The sequence below is a fragment of the Nannospalax galili genome, unplaced genomic scaffold (genome assembly GCF_000622305.1).
Source record: "Nannospalax galili isolate Female #2095 unplaced genomic scaffold, S.galili_v1.0 scaffold9, whole genome shotgun sequence".
NCBI lineage: Eukaryota > Metazoa > Chordata > Mammalia > Rodentia > Spalacidae > Nannospalax > Nannospalax galili.
Genome location: NW_008360332.1, coordinates 1,411,970 through 1,433,411, shown reverse-complemented (window position 1 = coordinate 1,433,411; position 21,442 = coordinate 1,411,970).

Genomic DNA, 21,442 nt, shown 5'->3' with positions numbered 1-21,442 from the left:
TTTTCAGATTCTTTTTCATTTTTAAAAAATATTTTTATATTTAATACATGAGTATTCTCTCTGCATGATTTGCATCCCTCCCCCCCCCAGTCCACCAGAAAGTCCTCGCCTGCCCCTCCCCCATTTCCTCTCAATTTCCCGTCCTCCTCTTTATTATTATTACAGGGACTTACATACATGTATAAATTTATATATATTTATATAAACACATATGATGCCCTGCCCTGAATCCATTTAGTAAGGTTCCTGTGAACCTGTGTTTAGGACTGTCTCCTTAAGGTTAGACAACCTCTCAGCAAGCTATTCCCTAGAATAAACTAAATCTGCCTCCCACAGCATCCATTATTATTCTCTCTCTCTCATTCTCTCTCTCTCTCTCTCTCTCTCTCTCTCTCTCTCTCTCTCTCTCTCATTCGCTCTGTCTCTCTGTCTCTCTGTCTCTCTTTCTCTCTCTCTCCAGATATCCTGCCACTCTGTTGTCTTAGCATGGTCTACAATTCTTGGTCTGAAAAACAACTTTTAGATTCCAAAAATTCCAGGCTGGTTGCTAAGTGATTTTCCAGCAATGGCCTGGGGCCTAAATTCTTGCACATCCCAAAGCAGTATGAGCGTTTGCAGGGACAGTGTTTCTGGTCTTTCTGGTGCCTTTGTCACTAGAGGATACATTAGAGTGTCCCCATCATTCTCTCTGAGAATCCCCTGTGGCCGACCATTGGAATGTGATCACAAACCTCATGCCCCTCACCACCTTCATCTCATCATTTTTCAACAACACACTTAGGGGTGAACCTGTTCACACCCTCTACCATATAAGGTCAGTTCCCTTGGGAGGGACTGTGAAGAACTTTGTTCCCTTAGCCCGTCTCTCTCTCTAGGCAACATTTCTGTTCTATTTCATGCAGACAGCTGTTGGCCTCATCTCTGGTCTCGAATAGGGTCTCTGAGTGAAGACAAAAGCTGCCCTTACTTGACTTACTGCTGCAGACCTCCTCAGAACACAATCATACAGAGGGGCCAACCTCAGAACCCTGAGTTACTATGACACTCTTGGACAGATTTTCTGCCTCTTTAGGTAAACTGGAGTAGTGCTTTCAGTGGAGACTTCTATTGTTCTTACTGAGATTTAGGAGTTCATATGTAAGTGCACCCAACTGTATGCCTTTAGGGTGATTTTCAAGATTTTAAATAGGGTGTGGTGTGTGTGAGTGTGTGTGCATGTGTGTATGTGTACCTGTGTATTTTAAAATTGTTTCTTTTGGCAAACAGTTATTTCACTGGAGATAATCTACAGCACAATTCACATACCACTCTATTTTATTCACCTTTTCTTTCCAAAATATTCAAGTTAATCTCTCTCATTTGTACGTAGAGGTATTTCAAATTTTGGTACTGAATAGAACATGATCATGTTATTAAAATATTTGTTTATTTCCATGAATCATAACATTTAGAGGACACTACTTAGTAAATAATTAAATTGCCTAATCCTTTTGGTCCTTCAAACAAAAAGAAGCCTTTGTCAAACACATAGATGGAAAAAGTATAATTTGGTAATATTTCAAAAGATGTATTCTTCAAACAGCAAAATTTATATTGAGAGTTTTCACCAAATGCTGTTTCCTGTTTCCTTACACTGAAGTTTGGATAAGGTTTGAGTCTGTTGTCCAAGTTTGCAGGTGCTAAAATTTTAGTTGCCTCTGCATTGACAACAAGTCCTGGATGTCTGAGAAGAGGAGGAGGAGAAGCTGCAAGGTTCCTGGACTCATACCCATCAGATGTGATTATTGCAGCTCAACAGAGACACCAGTGAATTCTCATGAGGGAAAGATTTATAAAAGACAAACCTGGCCCCCAAGTCTCTCTGGTTTTCCTGCCTCAGACTGTTATTTCTTCCACATATGTTATGTGTGTTCACAGCATCAAGACTCAATCCTTCATGTATCCATCATTGGAGCTAAGCAGATGTTAAATGTATGCTTGGGAGCTCAAGACTTTGAGCTAAATAAATCTCTTTTCTTTATAAACAGCATCTGGTACTTTATCATAGCATAAAGATACTGACAAATACATGTGACATCCATTAAAAGGCTCTCGAGACTTAAAGATCAAAAGTAACAAATATTTACACATTTTAAGGTACGTAAATGTTAAAAAAAAAGTCTACTTCCCACTGGTATTGTGCTCACACATGCTGTTCATTCTGTCAATATACTCTGTAACTTTAGAGTTTAGTTCCTGTACCCAATATAGGAGGACATTACCTCTAGAATTTGCTTCTTAATTTTAGGTCAAAAAATTGCAGAGACACTTGCACATTAGTGCAATGATATTCATTGCAGCATTATTTATAAGAGCTTGGATATAGAACCCGCCCAGGGGATCAACAACAGAGGAATGGATAAAGAAAATGCTTTACATGTATGCATATAGGTACAAGAATTTTAATCACAATAAATTCGAATACAATTGTCATTTGCAAGTAAACGGGTACAGCTAGATATTAATTAAGGAAGTTTAAGTTAAACTCAGAGAGACAAATATAGTTTTCTCTCATTGTGGATCCCAGATATCCCAGATAGCACATAGATGCACAAATCTTGAATGTTTAAAGGATTTGAAAGTGAAACTGTGCCCATACATGGAAGGGCACGCCTATTTTCCCCACAACCAAGAAGCAGGGGAAGACAAACTTTTCATGAGTTTGAGGTGAGCCTGGTCTGCATAGGAAGTTCCAGCTGTCCAAGGCTACAAAGTGAGACACTGTCTCAAAAAAAATGGAAAAAAAAGAAAGGGAGGGAGGGAGGGAGGGAAGGAGGGAGGGAGGAAGGAGGGTAAATGTTTTAAGGTAAGGAAAGTGATTAATGGTAGAGGTAGAGAGCAGGAAGAGTAGGCAAGCAGGTGAGTAATGTGCTCAGAGTATGACACATACTTACAGGGAAACTTTCAGTAAGCAAAACGCACAGTGAATATACACAAAAATAGCCTACTCTACACAGGACATGGTAGCAACTGCCTGTAATCCCAGCACTTGAGAAGCAAAGAATGAAAGATTAGAAGTTCACACTAGCCTCAACTACATGGAGAGTTTGGGGCCAGTCTGGGTTTGAGACAGTCTCAGACAGCTTTCCAGAAGAATCTGCGTTTGCTTACCTCAGGACTTTGTCAAGTTATAAATTCTTGGCCTAGGAAAAGACTGTTTTTTCAAGGAAATACTGCTACACACTCACACACACACACACACACACACACACACGCACACACACACACACACGCACACGCACGCACACACATGCACACAGAAAAGCTTATCCATGGGGATGTGAAGTCAGTGGATAAGTTCTGTGAGTCTCTTGATCTCACTGGTGCGTTGCATGTGAGTTAGCCAATGGCAGTTAGATCATGTTGTTCATGTGCCTACTGAAGCCATCTCCATTTCCACTGATGTCCCCTCTCTTACTGCTGTCTCTGCTGGCTCACTGTGCTGCAAAATGAGCTCCTTACATAAGCCTCTTCTCTCACCATGTTTTTGAAGCAGTCAAGCTGTGACACTCTCCATTTAAAAACTCTGGAAAATGGACTGAAAGGTTGGTGGAAGGATTCATCCAGAAGATAGAATTTCAGACTACCTCCATTTTAACTTCTGTTACCATTCACTATCATTGTATTGATAAGCTCTGAGTTTTAAGTCCATACTAGTTGATTCCAAACTAAAATTAGAAGCCTACATTATATCTACTACCTGCAATTATAAACTAGCGGAGAAATTCCGTATTTATCTTGATGCATGTAATAATTTTCTTTCTTTAAATAGTTCCTTTTTGTGAAAGTTTATTTATGGCGTTGACCTTTTATATTCCATGCGAACTGAAGGGGTCTCACTGCCAGGAAGAAACAAAATAAAACTAGGAAGCAGCACTTGAAAATCCTGGCTCCTCTCACACTTCTTCCATTGAACATGAAACAAAAGCAAAACAACTAAAAGTGTGTGAAATCCTGCCTGTAGGAAGTGCTAACCAGTTCCAGACTGCGCAGTGTTTAAACCCTGCAGAGCCTGAACAACTTGCAAAGAGGTTTAATTAAAGCAACTTTGGAGAGGAAAGCAACTAATGAATAAGTAATAAGTGAGCAGCTATTTATTGATCTTGTAAAAGATGTTTAACAAAAGCTATATCTCAGAGCAGAAACAAAAACTTTCATGTGTACAGTAAGAAATCCAGAGGTAATTTGAGCTTTCAACTGAAAATCACCTTTTAATTGGAAGAGAATGCTAAACATGCGAAATATACCTCATTTGTAAATGCCTGGTGGATCTTTTCACCAACACATTGAAGATGGGAGCCACAGGTAAAAGGGAGTAAGGATATCAAGCAGGTCATGGAGGCCAAACTCAGGTTTTGCATAATTGGAAGGGATCTTTTTAATGACATGCCCACAGACAAATGAGCTTACTAACTTTCCTTTTAGGAATGTGTAAATGTCTCTTGGGTGACTTCTTTGAAGGTACTTTAGAAGGATCTGATGTAGACATTATGTCTGAAAAATCTTAGCCAGGGCCATGTCAAGAACTGCATGTGGGAAAATCAGTCAAACATAAAAGTATGTGAATCACAACTACAAAGCAAATAAGTAATGAAAAGTTCGTCCCTCTGGGACTGTGATTTGTCACTTTCCATGTCTTAACCACTTCCATCGAGGGAATATTTTCTCCCTATAAAACCAAGGTACAACAGGCTGTTTTTCACATAAGCAGATCACAAACTACAAGATCTTCTTAATCCGCCTTTCACTTTGATGGATAACCTCCAGTCTCTGAAAACTTACATGAAAATAAAGTTAAGAAGGACATTTTTTAAAACTCCCCTTTCGGGTTTAGTAATATTTACTACCGGAGTTCCATTCTCTGCAGCAGCGTATAATTAAATGGCACTTTCACGTTTTGAATGACAATATCATATTATATTCAGAAAGGAAAGCTGTCAGCAAAATGTAGATCGTTCACTTTGCGAATTCAAGGTTCTTGATTTGAATGAACTGTATCACAAAATGCTGGCGAGAGGGAGGCAGATGTAACAATTGCACAGTCCCAGTGAATTATACTGTTTGCAGAATTAAATTTTTAATGTTAACTAAGAAAAGCTGGGGAAGTGAATATATTCTAAAGAACATTATCAAAGATGCTCTTCCAGGCAGAATGCCAGACAATTTCAGCAAGCTTTCCACAGCTCTACCTTCAGGTTTTATTTAAATTGAAATAAAGCCTGTCATCTTAGTTTTAACTGGCACAATGAAATGCCCAGCTTCTTGCTCAGTTCCAAACCTAGTCCTACAATTGTATCTAGTTATATACATTTGTAAATACACGTGCAGTAGTGTTTTACACAACTGCTCCAAAGTTGATAAAACTCATTATTCAGCTAAAAAACTGAAATAAACGAATGGCTGTACAAGTGACTAAGTGAAAAAATAAACGCTAGTAGCTTTGCAGTTCATTTGTTAGACGCATTTCAGTTGGGAATTAATACATCTGGAAACAAAGCAGATAAATCAAAGGAACTAGGCTGACACAATTAGGGTCATCTGGATGTAGTCCTTTAAATGGCACACTATTTCTTGATATGTTCCACAATTTTTTCCTTCATTTAAAATGTGCTTTCATAATTTCATGTATGTATAAAGTGTTTTTATATAAAGTACTTGGATCACATTCAAAGTTCCCCTCTACCCTCACTGCCTTCCTTCTAACTTTGCCAAACAGCTTCTTCCTCTCCAGTTCTCATCCTAATTTTGTGACTTTTTTTTAATGTTTTAAGAATAAGTCCTTGCAGATTTGTAGTCAAGTACACATGTATTTTAGAAATACTTCTCAAATTTCTTGCATACAGGTCATCCCTGCATTTTATTTAGTGATAGGTCTTGTCTGAATTATTTTACATATTCAGACAAATATTTTTTTGTCCACATAAATGATGCATTCACAGACCTTTGTAGTTATGTACTTCAAGTGAGTTTAGTTTATCATAGCCAACTTATTATGTTACATAATAATATTTTAAAGAAATAATATCATCAGTATATGAAACTGTCAATCTAAAAACTTGGCTATGATCTAAATATATTTTACTAATACCCATAGAAAATAACTTCCATGTAAAACATTCTAAAATGTAGTATTTTAAATCAAATAATTTTGTTCATCAAGTTAACCAATATTTATTACTTGCTATATTCAAAATTCGGTAGTTCATGCAAATAAAGTTGATAAAATATCTAACTGGTGGGTTCTCTCAGGTCATGAAATATAATAAGGAATGAAAGACTCTTAAACTTAGGATGAAGAAAACCAGGAATGATTAGGAGGAATTGCTAATATTTTCAGAAGACAATGCTGGGATTATACTTTGATTCAAATCCTTCCAAATTGGGTCCAGGAGAGCAGAACCTTTATGGTGGGATGGTATCTTCACCTTTAAGGAGAGCTCGGTGACAAGATAAAATGAGAGGACATCAGGTGGGGTGAATGGAATAATTGAAATCTAAGAACGACAGTATAAAAATTTAGGGGAGGCAACACATTGATATAAAATTTCCAGGCAACCAATTGGCACACTTTATTTTATTTTAGTTTTTTTTTTTTTTTTTTTTTTTTGGTCTTTTTGAGACAGGGTTTCCCTGTAGCTCCAGCTGTCCTGGAATTCACTATGTGGACCAGGCTGGCCTTGAACTCACAGAGATCCTCCTGCCTCTGCCTCCTGAGTGCTGGGATTAAAGGCGTGTGCCACCACGCCCAGCATTGGCACACTTTATTTTTAAGGCATGATTCTCTACATCTGTGTAGAATAGTGGGCTGAACTTTTTAAATTATGTAGAACTCCATATCTCATCTCTCTAGTGTATCCCTCGAGAGCACACTGAAAAACTGAAGCTTTATATCCTAGAATTCATTGCATATAGGTTTCAAGTACAAATCAATTTCCTTTCATAATTCTGTTTGTATTTTATTTGGAACGTTGAAATGATGGAGGGAGGCCTTCCTCCTGTCCTATTTAATTCAGGATTCAATAGTAAAACATCAAAGACTAGATGACGTCTAAATAGCAAACATTTATTTCTCACAATTCTGGAGACTAGAATTCTGAAATAAGACGGCATGTACGGTAAGTTTCTAGTCAGAGGCCTGACCAAGCTCAGAGACAGCTGCTTATTTTCTCCCATTGTAGGGGAAGTAAGAGGGCTTCTTGGGTCTCCTTTATAAAGAGACTGAACCCACTCATAAGGTTCCCACCCTCATGTCCTAATCCTGCCAGATTCTAAGCCCATGATGAAGGATTTCAATATTTCACTTTGAGGAGACAACTCAGGACATAGCACCTGACCCGGTTTTTATAATGCATGCCCATGACTCACTGCCCATGGATGCGCTAGTCATAGATGCACTGGTCATGGAAACACTGATCATGAATATGCTAGTCATTCATGGATGTACTGGTCGTGGTTGTACTGGACGTGCTAAATTGGTTATGAATGTGCTAGTCATGAATGTACTGGTCATAGCTGTACTGGACATGCATATACTGGTCATCAGTATGCTCCTCATGGATGCACTGGCCATGAATACACTGGACGTAAGACACAATAGTGATGGATACAGTGATCATAAACGTAGTGATCATGGACATGGTGATAACTGAAGTGCTAAGAGGAGGTACACTGCCCATAGATGCTGTGGTCATAGATAGCTGGCCATGGTAGCATGACATATGTTTGCAGTGCTCATGGATCCACTAGCCATAGATGCACCAGCTATGAATGCACAGGTCATGGGTGCAGATTTCATGGATGTATGGCTACTGTTACACAGGTCCTGGATTCACAGGTCCTGGATACCTGGGTCTTGAATATATTACTCATTCATACACTGGCCATAGGTGTACTATCTATGGATGCATTGCTTCTGAATGCCCTGGCTATGAATATATTTGGTGTCAGATGCATCATATATGGATCTACTTCTCATGAACACACTGGCTGTGGCTACACAGGGGATGAAAACGCTGGTCATGGATACTCTAGTCATAGATACTCTGGTCATGGATCCTCTACTTATTCAGCAGTATGATGAAATCCAGATTCTAATTTGTGGTTTGGGGCTTTCATTTCTATTGAGCAACAGTTAAATGACAACAGTAACAACAACCAAATAATCCACAAATTTTACAATGTGAATTTTGGGAGGTCATATTTGAAATCTATCAACTCAGGTTCAGGGTAGTGTCTGATAACAGTAGTACATATTAGTAAATATATTTGCTTAACTTGTCCCCATTGGAGAGCTTTAAGAATGGGTTGATTATCGTGTCCTATCATTGATTATATGAATTAGGCAGCAAATGAAAGCAATGTGTGACTTTCTGTTACAATAATCAAGACTGATACCTTGACATTGCTGAAAACAGGAGCAGAGCGATGGGTAACAGCTGAGTCTCACACTCTACGTCATAAAAATTCCTGCTCTGAACGCCGAAGCATGCATACTTCCCTATTCAGCAGTGGCATCTAGTGTCCACATGCTTCACACCCATATTTTAAATGAAATGAACCATGACCAATGTTACATCATAAACATATAACATTTGATGTCATTCTTTCTTTGCTGTTTTAAACCTAGTTATAGTAAATAATACTATGATGTGTCTGAGATCAAACTTAGGTCTTTCATGAAAGTCATTCTGATTATAAGTAAGAGAGTTTAGTAGCAAACATTTCTCCCTAGGGCACTGGGCCAGGTGTTAAGTATGGTCAGAGCACTCTAAATAATGCTGTCATTGTAAATATTAATGCTAAGTCTTTGTTATAAGCACCCATTTTAATGCTTATTTTTCTGGCAAATAAGTTAAGATGGGGTGCAGACAATTGCATTATCTAATTTACAGCTGTTAGAATCTTCTCTGTTGCCCAGATCACCTTGAGCAAAGGGCTGTCAGCACACGAGCCAGCATCTGCACTCATCAGCACTGGCTGCTTTCGACACCCTCTGGTGTTTTGACAGCACTAGAAGGCACAGCTGTTTTTGCTGAAACAGAACTCTCATTTCTGAACGAAAGTCTTAACCACAAGCATTCCAAAGGCCTCATACTGTTCATTTCGACATCACAAACCTCAATGAATTATATATTAGTTCATCTATTCCCTTATGCCGGATGTATGTGGGAGCACTTCCTCAGGGGGCTAGCATACTTACGACTAGTGGAAGCATCACCATTTACATGAGGGACTGCTATGACTCATACAAGTGTGAGCCATTTTTTGTATGAAGAAACATGTTATGGTTGACATACGGTTCTTCACTCTCCTGTGTTGTCCTCTGCTGTTTCAACATCAGGTTCCAAATCCCTTTTGTAAATAAGTTATTTATACACAATATAAGAAGGAACCAAGCTACATGGAAATTACAGTCTAATTCATGAGTCAATAATAGGAGGAAGTGGCAAAAGCAATTAGAGCACAGCTAAGAAATTTCAGAGGTCAAGGCTGAAAAGACAGGGGCGATGGGGATAACGGAGATTATGAAGAGATGAAGATAAGAAACCACGGGTGGCAGTCACTGGAAGAGTTGAAAGTAGCTAGCAAAGGGCCAACACTGTCAGCAGCCTTGATCTAAAAGCTGTAACAGAAGCCATGCTCAAGGTCTGGGCATTTCAACACCATACTTCTGACACCTGCGGCTTTTATTGTCATGAAGTGCTGAACACCCTGTAATCATGAAAAATATAAAACATGCCACTGGAGGTGTGGTGGCTTGAATGAGAATGTCTCCCACTGACTAAAAATATTTGAGAAATTATTCAGTTGGTGGCACTGTTTGGCAAAGTTATGGTACAGTTAGGAATTTTGGCCATGTTGGAGAAAGCCCAGACAGAGTGTGGCCTTTGAGAGTACAGACTGGCTCACTTCCAGCCTGTCTCTCCCTGCTTCCTGCATGCGCTTGAAGATTTGAATGCTCAGCTTTCTGCTCTGGCTGTCCTCTGCCATGCCTCCCCACCAGGGTGGACTCTCATCCCTACAAAACTCTAAGTCCAATAAACGCTTTTTCCTATAAGTTGCTTTGTCATGGTTTATCAAAGGACAGAAAAATAAAAAAAAAATTGTTTCCAGAGATTGAGGGTTTTTTTGAAGAATGTTCATGATGCTCTTTGGAGGAATGTGGAAGACTTTGGAGGTTTGAATTAGAAATGTGGCTGAATGCTGTAAGCAGTACTTAATGGAAAGTTCTAGCAGAGACCCAGGTCAAGACGTTCCAGCGGGAGAGAGAAACAAAGATCTAAACAGAAGCTGGTATATTTTGGCAAAACATCTGACTGCCTTCTGTCCACACGTTAAGAACTTGATTGAGGCTAAATTAAAACAAAATGGACTGGGGCTGAGGAAATTTAAAGAAAGATTAACATTAAATTAGGGACATCGTTACTAATGGTGAGTACTATGGAGAGCTAAAATTAAAAAGAGCAAATGGGGCAGAAAGATACAAAATGTGCAGTTTGAATAGAAATACATTATTAGAAATCTAATAATGTTGAAGAAAATAATGTATTGGAAGAGAGGCTCTCTTAAACAAGGAGAGTAAAGCCAGTAAAGATAGACCACGAATGGGCTAGGGATATGGCTCAGCAGTTAAGAGCACCAGCTGCTCCTGCAGAAGACCTGAGTTCAAATTCCAGTACACACATGGTGGCTAACGACCGTCTGTAATTCCAGTTCCAGAGAATTTGAGGCCTTTTCTGTGCTCTGTAGCCACTGCAGGACAAGGGTGAATATACATACATGTAGACAGTGTACTCAGACACATAAAATAAAAGTAAACAATGTTAAAAAGGCCACCAGATTTGCACTTGAGCAATACAGATTACAGTGAGGGCAAGACCCACCTAGATAAGATTCCAACTTGTGAAAGGAAAAAGTCTAAGGAATTATCTGCTCCTAGAAAGTCACAACATACAAAAGCAGCTACAAATGTGATCCATGGGTCAAAGTTCATCCTAAACTGACAGGCTAATTGGCAGTGTCATTTCTTGGTACTGGCTTTAAAAATATGAAAGGTGAGATAGTAAAAGGTTGTCAGTCATTGCTCCAGGTTTTCAGAGGGCAGCCTACAAGAGGGGAGTCCCTGCATAAGAAGAGGCCCCTAGAGGACAGGACGCAGAGAGCTTGCCATTCTTAGCAGTGGAAGAACATCTATTTGTCTCTGCAAGAATCCTATCTGGATAGAGTAAACGACTCCAGTCAGATGATTGGTAACAAAGCAAATATAGACTCACCTGCGAAATACAAAATATTTCGATGTGATTGGGTTTTTCTTCTGAATTCTTGTTATTAGGAGAAGTTATAGCTGTAGACAGGGAACATACATGTTCTTGAAATATCTTTGATCTTTTCGTACATTCTCCTCCCTTTGTGTCAAGAAAGCTTGAGGGCCCTGGGTTGAGCTGGAGTAGACTGGAGAGTGTGGTCTTCATCGTGAGATGTGGAAGAACAATTGTCAGGATGGAGGACAGACATCAAATCACATTTTCTGGGCATCAGTCACACCTTGTGCATGTTTCACTGTGACTGGAATGACTTACATTTAACTGTATCCCTGTGCTGTTCCTTCTTAGTTAGCATAATCTAACCTCTTCTTATAAAATCTTTCTTATCTTTCTTCTTATTAGTGTCTCTTCTGATGTACATTCTCACACTTTTAAAGAATCCATTATTTTGTCATGTCAGCTTAACTCGATCAATATCAAAACAATGGTTTAGTATGTCTGCATCCCTTGGAAATATCAAAATGGTTACTTGTGAGAAACATGAGAGAGAAAAATGGTAGGAGACAGGTATTACTAATGGGGAAATGGGCAAAATGGGGGTGTTTAAATGGGAGGGGTGTATTAGTCACTTTTCTGTTGCTGTGATAGAAACACTGACCCAAGTAATTTAGAAGGAAGAATTTGTTTGAGCTTATGGTTCCAGGGGAATTGTAGTTTGTCATGGCAGGGAAGCATGCTGGCTGGAGGTGGCTGGACCAGGAGCAACAGAAGCTAAGTTCTCACATCATCACGTAGGCACAGGAAGCAAGATAAGAACTGGAGATCTGGCAAGGCTTAAGAATTCTCTAAGCCTTCCCCGCCAAGTTACGTGCTTCCTCCAGGATAGCCACACCTTCTAAAACATCCCAAAACAGCGCCATCATCAGGCTACAAAATGTCCTAATACTTGGACCCTATGGAGAACATTTTCATTCAAACCATCACAAGGGGTGAGAAAGGGCTATACAAGGAACTATGGGTGTAAAGGGGAAGAAGTTCAAGAGGGTGGACCATAGGAGACAGAGAGAAATGGGGAAAATGGAGACACTTTAACTGGGAAGGGTACGGAGGGAGTGTTAGAAAGGGAGAGAGAGATGAGTGATAAATAATGCCTAGCTAGTGTGAAAAAACAGAGGGAATAGTATTAACCCAAAAACCTACTGAAAAATTACACATAAAGTATCTCTACATGAGTCCATGTGCATAACTGAAGGCCACATAAGAAGAAACAGTGCCAGATGGGAGAAACTTTTCTTTGAGTTGTTGGTCAGGGTAGTACGAGAGACACCCAAATTTACACAGGCTATTGCCATAGTCCTTGATTGCCTCCCAGAAGTTGAAAGCATTCTTTTTTAAGAAAAATAGCATTTTATTAATTCTTTGAGAATTTATTTAGTCCAATTTAGCCTATTTAGTCCAATTTGTGTTCCCAAATGCTCTTAGACTTGGGTCTATCGGTTAGATTCTACTCAACTTACCAGATATCACACTGTTAAGAAAACTGATTCTCCTTCTCCTCTATTACCAATTGACCCTCAGCTAGTTCTTGGACTTCTTGCCTACCCCCTCCCCCATTCCATGCCAGGATTTGTCTGGTTTGGGCTTGTGCAGGTCTTGTGCAGGCTGTCACACGTGCTGTGAGTTGATATATGGAACTTCCCTGTTATAACCCGAAAACATGGCTTCCTTATATTCACCAACTCTGTTTCTTTCTCTTTCTGCCCCCTCTTTCCTGACCCACCCTAGGCCCTGGACAGAGAGGGTGTGGTTTAGGATTCCCCTTTACAGCCCAGTGCTCCACATTCTCTTATTTTCTGCCAGTTGACCAGTTGCAGGTCTCTGTGTTAATCTCTATTTCTGTAAGAAGCTGCTCTGACTTTACAGGATGTTTTATTAATCATGTCCATGTGTCTTTAAATGTTCCCATATCAAAGGTACCAATAAGAATAAAATGGTAGCAAAGACGGGTCCTACTTGTACTAAATGGCTGTCTGTTAAAAATAGATGTATTCATTACCAGCTGAGAAAATTTGGGATTTTATTCATTTCTTTGTTTCCTGCCACCACACCAAGGCACAACAAATACATTCCTGAATTTTGATAACAATTCTATATGCTCCTGATTCTCTGTATTCATTTGCTGACCACTTATTTCCATTTACTCACAGCATCTACTGCCCACTTCTAAAATCTGGATGTTACTTTTCTTAGAGCAAAAACAAGGTCAACTTGGAGGGTTGTCGCCTGAGTTCTCTTAGGGTCCTCCTGCTCCTGGCTCTGTTAGACAAACCAGGCAACACATCTTTATCCGAATTTTTCATACTTTATATCCAAGGTAGGGGAAACAGAGTAGCTTACAAAGGTGAGCACTTGGTACTGCATAAATGAACACCTGGTGCCCATTTTCGCTCTGTGTCTCAGGGCCTCGCCGTTCCAGATTGCTTCCGCACCCTGCCCACAGACTCCTTTAGCTTCCGTCCATGTCTCGTGGGCCTGTGGTCTTGCCCAGGTCAGTAAATGCCCCCTCTCGTGTCCATGCGGGTGAGGCAGCGGGGCCATGTTTTTCATGCCACTGCTGCCAAGATGGTGCCAGCACTCCTCCCTCCACAGCTAACTCTATGTAGCTCCCTTTCCAAAACAGGCCCTGCCCCTCAGAGGAACAAATACCCCTCAGGACACACTCCATCCCTTCCTCCATCTCTTACAATCATTCTTTCAATCTTCCACTAAGGTCCCTGAGCCTTGGAGGAGGTGACAGATGTAAGGCGATCTCTCTTGTATCACGGTGAGATAGTGACTTCTTGGGCTTCCCGAGTATTCGTCTTCAAGTGGTGGTCATTAATCTATCTCAGTGGTGTTTTCTTCTACTATAAAGACAAGTGGAAGGAAGTAGACACATCTAAACAAACATGAATGTGAAAACAAATGTGTAGGAGATATCACAGTAGTATACTATAATCACTAAACAGTATACTTGTGCTGGCTTCCTTGCTAGGGCCTGGAGCATTTCTCAACACGGGGTTGGCCTGATCTACAGCACCAGATGTGTGTACCACTCCTAGGAGCAGGCCTTATCCAATTAGAAATTTGTCAGTTGTACGCATGTTAGCCTAGCCATTATCACACTTGCAGCCATTGCTTGGTATGTCCATAGTGTGCAGCACACGGGTTCCATTGCTGAGTAGACTCCTAGGGGATCCTTTCTTCCCCAACCATCTGCATAGTGCCTTCTGGTACTATGAACGTCATCCATCCACTGGCATGGAGTTTGTGGCTTAGTCTCAGCTCCATGTTTTCTTCTCCTCCCTCACTCACATCATGCAGTGTTTTCAGTAACATGGCCTTACTGACCTTTCTAGTGTACAACTGACATTAGTGGCAACAGCCTTGGTGAATTTGAGGAACTCTAGGATCTCGCTTTTTCACCAACAGCTCATAGAGGGCCAATCCACCTCCGGTACTATAGATTTTTCTTAACAGTTGTATAGTTTGGAAACTTCTGTTTTTATCTTACCCAACCACAAAGCTCCCATGAACCTTACAGGGGTACCTGGACTTTGTTTCTTCAGGAATCTTTCAAATGGGTTTCACATCTGTAAAACACTTGAAGGAAGGTTAACATCATATATTAAATCAATCGTAGGCAAGTCATAGCACACCATGGAAAGGTTTTATCCATGTGTATTAACTTTTTCTGTCATGTATCTTTAGTAGGTACCATAGCATGGGTAAGAGGCATTAATTTGGCTAGTTCTTTAGTTATTCCTTGGAGTCATTCCACATTCTGGAGATCTTGCATGTAGTCTTTTTGTATTCTTTTATCTTTGATATGCTTACAGGTGTAGCTCCAGTTGCCTGACCCTGCACCGGGCTAAGGAGGCAAGGGGTTTCTCTTGTCCCCATGGCACCTGTTGGTTCACTGAGTCAGGCAGGCCCTGGGTCTGCTTCCTGACTGTAGCCATATCTGTCATCTCTCCATTGACCATACCTGGCTGCTGGATGAGGCATGGTTGGCAAAACTGCCTCCACTCCTAGTATACCCTTTATCAGGAGACAAAAGTACCTTATTTTATCTTTGGGAATTCTTAACCATCCCTGGGACAGTTTTTATCCTTTGAATCCCTTTGTAAGCTATTGTTCTCTTTTTAAACCCTTCCAGAAACTCCTTAGTATCAAATTCGGATTTCTAACAATTTTTTCTTTGGGAATTTGGGCTTGGCATAAGTTTTGCCACATTTGTCTTTGAGTAACCCAAATGGACCACTTCTTCTGTCTGGTCTTTTTTATATCTCTTGTAGGGTGTTCTGATATTCTACAGACATGTTTTACATATTGGTCAGAGTCTCTTAGATTTGCTAAAGCCTCTCTCACTTTATAAAGATCTTGTCCTATTAAAGGGTTTAAAGCTCCATACCATTCTTGAGGTTCCAGTTAATTTAAGCCTTCCTTTATATCTCTGGTGAACACAGTTTTATCTGCCCCAGTGAACTGAGTATCATATATTGCTTTTTTCATACCTAGTTGTCTCAGTAATGCCTGACCCTCTTTTTTAGTTCTCTAGCCCCTGTCTCCCTTGGTGACAACCATGTATCTTTAATGCCTTCAACCAGCCACCCCATTGAGGACTGCTCCCCCTGCATTGGCCTAGGTTGAACAGCCTATATCACAAGGATGGATGGGTGGTTATACAACTCAGCTGTGAAGCTTCTGGAGGACATAGACTGGTGTTATTTGCTCCCATGTCCCACACCCTCACAAGCCATGTGGTGAGGGGCTCTTTGATCGTTTGCTTGCAAGTTTTTCCTAGTATTAACAGTTCCAGGGTGGAGTATTTCCTAGTACAATACTGCTAGATTCCTTTCTTTTCTGTATCAAAGGTTGAATCTGAGGGGCCTTAGCCTTAGCCACTTTCATTTTTAGGTCATTTCTTTTTTCATTATTTTCTGTCTTTTTGCAAGAGTCCTTGGACCTTACCCAAGTTAAAATGTCCAGTTTTTCTCTCTCTCAAGTTCTACAACTGAATCTGCCAGTGCCTCCCCATCCTTTTCAGCTTCCCCTGCTTTGGGAAAATCTTTTATTATGCAAAGTGGCCACACCCACTTTTTGGGATCTCTGCTTTTGTCCCAGGTCTGTAAAAATTTTTTAGCCTTTCTATAGCCTCTAACAAATTTTCATATATCTGGGCTATTTCTCCACATTTACAACACAGCTGTGGCCCACACTTCTGCATGGCCAGCCCCCCGCTTTTTAGTTACATATTTTATAATCCATTGTAAGATCCATGCTAGTGCCTCTACGGCTCCTTTGCTTTCCTCGAACTCCCGTGGTTTGTCGTTTGCAGCGCCATCCTGCCCACTGCACCAATTTGTCACCCGAGTTCTCTTATGGTCCCCTGCTCCTGGCTCTATTAGACAAACCAGCAACACATCTTTATCTCATTTTTACATAGTTTATATCCAAGGTAGGGGAAATAGAGTAACTTACAAAGGTGAACACCCAGCACACCACAAAAGATGAACACCCGGTGCTCCGTTCTGCTCTGTGGCTCAGCAGCCCATCTTTCCAGGTTGCTTCCGTGCCCAGTCCACAGTCTCCCTTAGGTTTTGGCCACGCCTCGTGGGCATGTGGTCTCGCTCCAGCTCAGTCAATGCCCCTTCTCACATCCACACTGGCGAGACACCAGGCCATTTTTTCTGCATCACTGCTGCCAAGATGGTGCCAGTGCTCCTCCCTCCCTCCTCAACTAACTCTCAACAGTACCCTCTAAGTAGCTAACTCTCAGCAACAGGCCCTGTACCTCCGAAGAACAAATACTCCTCAGGCACAAGGGTATGATTGGAATCTTAAACACACCATTCATTCTGTGAATCTACAAATGTGTAGATCTTTAAGATTGGGTGTACATTTGCAGGATTTTAGCATGATGCTATAAATCCACCTCTCAAAATTTATAGTAATCATTTATTTACATGTGTATTTGCACATTTACCTACAGCAATTATGAGGAAACTATTGTGGAACAGATCAGAAAAATGCATTTCATCTGATTGTGGTGGAATTTATTTCCTCATTTTTCTTTCCTGTCCCTAATATTTCTCATGGAAAATAGAGGTTGAAACTATTACATCAAAAAGCTTTAATTGTGAGATATTGCTTAGTGCAATGGCAGCTTCTCAGTAAGTAGAAACATTCAATGGATTAATGAATAAGTAGGATTGATATTGAAGAGGATTAGGTGATTTGATAAAATGTCATTTCAGCAAGCTTCAGCTTGTTGGGCTATATTACTTTGCTTCCCTGTCTATGTGATAAATCACTATTCCAAACCAACATGGAGGAGTAAAGGGTTTATTTCATTTTTCAAGAGGATTTGGGTGCTGGGACCTGAACTCCAGACCTCTGCAAGAGCAATAACCACTGAGCAATCTCCCCATCCCCAGGTTTTATTTTTGATAGCTTGATTCTTTAACTCCGAATCCTGAACACTTTGAGGGATAGATGTTAAATAGTGTCTATTTCAATTGTCTAATTTTCAGAACAGTAAAGTAATAAAATTTTACCTATTTTCTGTCTAGGTCCATAAAAGACAATGACAGGTTATTTATAGCAACAAAGAAATACTGATATAACTTCACTAAAAGGATCAAGCATTGTTTTCCTCTAGGGATAATTACCTAGCTAATGGAATTTTGCTTTTCAGCAAGAATCTGCAGTTGCTGTAAATTATGGCATTAATTCTGTTTTAACTTTCTTTTGGTAGGATTTATTTGATCTTTATTCTATGCCCATTCCTACTACTAAACTGTTGTCTTAATATCAATATTGATACCATTATATTTGCTATTATAGCCAGGAAATGGATAAATAAAAAAGTGAGCTATTTTTTTATCCTTTTTCTAACCCATGGAATTGAATTCATGTGAATTTTTATTTTGTCGTACAGACTTAGTTTACTTTACTTTTCATTCATTGTAGTACCTTGATGCAGAAAAGAAAAATCCAACATTATTTGTAAGTGCTACTGCTGTGAAAATGCTTGCAAACTATGAAAATATAGCCACAACTTTCCTTTCATTCCTAATGATCCATATGTGAACTGCAGGATAGACCTCATCATCAGTAAAGAAGTCCTCGCTAGTGCACTCATTTAAAAAAAAAAAAAACCCTTTGATGATATTTCCTAGAACAAATTCTACTGCTAATTCAATACTTCAAATGATCTGAACACGAAATCCTTTTACCTTTTCTAAGAGTGAGGAAAGAAAGGCAAAGAACTTACAAGGTTTATGAATGAAAGCAGGTACTTTTCGTTGTTAATATTTTAGAGTTGCTGCACATTTCATATATCTTAATGACCTGTCAACCCCCAGCCCCAGCCCCTAAAGCCCCCTCCACCTTATGTCAGGTATTCTGTCATATATGCTAAGTCTTATCCAGTCCAGCCACTCTATCCGGGTGTTCCTCAGTACACATTCATCCACTTGATTCTAGTCAGCCTGTCTGGAGTCACACCCTTAAAGAAGATATACTCTCCCTCACCCCACAGTAATCATTTGCCAATAGTTCCTTGGCTGGGGTTGGTGCCTGCTGCCTATTTCCCCTATTCAGTGCTGGATTTTGTCTGATTGAGCAGGAGATATACAAATTACTGACGTATCTTACTCAAATTAAGGACCTACTGATGATAGGTACAATTCTATTTTCACAAGCCTATATATAAACTATACACCAATATTTGCACACTTTGAGCATTCATTTTCCACTCTAAAGGGAAACCATGACTTTGAACATGAGGGGATGTTAGTGAATGAAATAACCACCCACAAAATGGAAGATCTTTTCCCAAGTGATTTTTGGAACAGAACCCATGCAATAGAATCTTTCCTTTCCCCCAACTGGGGAAGAAAAAGAAAGGAAAACCTTTAAAATTATCATATTAAAACACATATGGCATAAGGCCTCATTTTACTTACCAAAAATATTTTTGACAGAAGAGAGAAAGGGCTAGAATCTGGAAGGGCAAGTTGATATGTCACTTCTGAGTTCTATTACATTGATTGATTTCATAAAAGTAGCAAGCTATTTAAAACATTATATCTTATTCACTTATCGCCTTGTAGACTTCACCAGATGGCACCCAGCAAAAGAGGCATGCTATCAATCATCCTGTGTCTTGCCCAGTGCTTTTCCTGTCCCTTTTTCTGTGCCTTTTGGAGCCATTTGCCACTGCAGCAGCTCCACAGATCTGTTCGCTAAAGCAGCCAACTGCAGTGGCTGGCTTCCTCAGTCAGTTGGCCCATGTTCCAGTCTCTCTTTTAAGAAAAGCAAGACACAATGAACCTTGTCACATGTTCATATTAATAAGCGAATGCTTCATCAATATGTGCATAAAAGGAAGTTGGGCGTGTTGGGCATCCCCGATTTGCACCAGGGCCTGTATGTAAATGAGGTTTTTTTTTTAAAGATAGATTTTACAGTGTATCAAGTCTCTGTACAACTTCCTTGTGTGGCCTGAATCTATAAACACTTGCATGCAGAAGCCATCTCCAGGATTTTGACAATTCAGCCCAATTAAGTTCAAATGTGTCATGAAGTGGTCCATTTGAGTATATCTTGTCAATCACTTGACAACAAGTTGTTCCTGTGACCTGAATTACAGACATGATCCATCCCCAAAGGGCTCTTCCAAAGACCAATTGCTGTCACACATTAGAAGGGCAGAAGAATTAAACTCAAAGGAGACAGGAATTAACTTTCAGTTGGTTAGTAAATGTCTACACACTTGATTACTATTAGTTTGTGCTTAAAAAACTTTTCTATCTTAGTGAACAGATGCTATTTAGAAATGTTAGTACAAGTACTAACATTGTGAAAGAAAACCATTATGACCACAGAATACTAATCATTTTGGTTGAAATAGAAAGATCAGCTCTATTTCAATGTGAACAAAGAAATGATAAGCCATTTGTGGCTGTAATAAGATGCTTTATGTAACCTGTTCCTTTTACAGGTGACACATTTAATTCAATAGAAAACAGGTTGTTTATATGCAAGATTCTGCTTTTCTTTTTGTCCTTGCATTCTGTAGTCAAGAAAAAGTATTTTCTTTTCCTCACTCATCTCAAGGATCATAGTTGAGCCTCTTTTAGCAAAAGACAGATTAGCAAAAAGAAAAAAAAACAAATTTAATAAGTTTTATATGTGATGGAAGTCTTCATGAAGCAAAATACAAAGAAATCTGTGCTTTTAAAAATTATTATAGTGTGTGTGTGTGTGTGTGTGTGTGTGTGTGTACAAATCAAGTGTTAGCTGTGGAGTGTGCCAATGCACCATGCTTCTACACTTGGCAGAAATTCAGTGATCTTGGTGGATTTTTCTGTGAAAGTTTGTCATCTGGAAGTAGAGACAATAGAAGGAAGCCGTAGACTAAGGGGATGCTGGACAGCGAAGTCAGAGACAGGCCCTGAGTACATCCTCCCTTTTAGTAAGTGAGCACAGGGTAGCAATTATATTTTCCTAATAGAATTATACTCATAAATAAATCCCAAAGACCATTAAAGTTATGAGGCACCGATTACTTTGTCCCCACATGGAATTTCATGTTGGCTTCATAATGAAACAACATTATGGACAACTCTTGAGTTCTCTGAAAATTAATATGGACTGCCTTTATGTATGTGTGTGTGTGTGTGTGTGTGTGTGTGTGTGTGTAGTTAAAATAAAAATAAAAGGCACTTGAAGACTCTAAGCATGCTGTAGAAAATATAATCATATCCTAGAGAAATCCCTGTGTCTTAGAGTTTTATAGGTAACAGCATGGCAGTTTAGAAAATGGAAGGAGTCAGACTATGGTAATCAAAGCAAGCAAAGGACTTCCAAGAAAAAAGTATTTTACGTAATCTCTAGAGTTTCCATGTTACTGAAAACTGTTAAAAATAGTTCATAAACTATAATATAACAGCTGTACACCCATTACACCATTCTAGACAGGGAACTGATGACACTACTAAGGAAATCGCAACTTTATAGTTGGAAAACTATATGTTGCCAGAATTTATCAAAATCAATAAAATACGTGAAAGAGACAAATGTCAAACCTT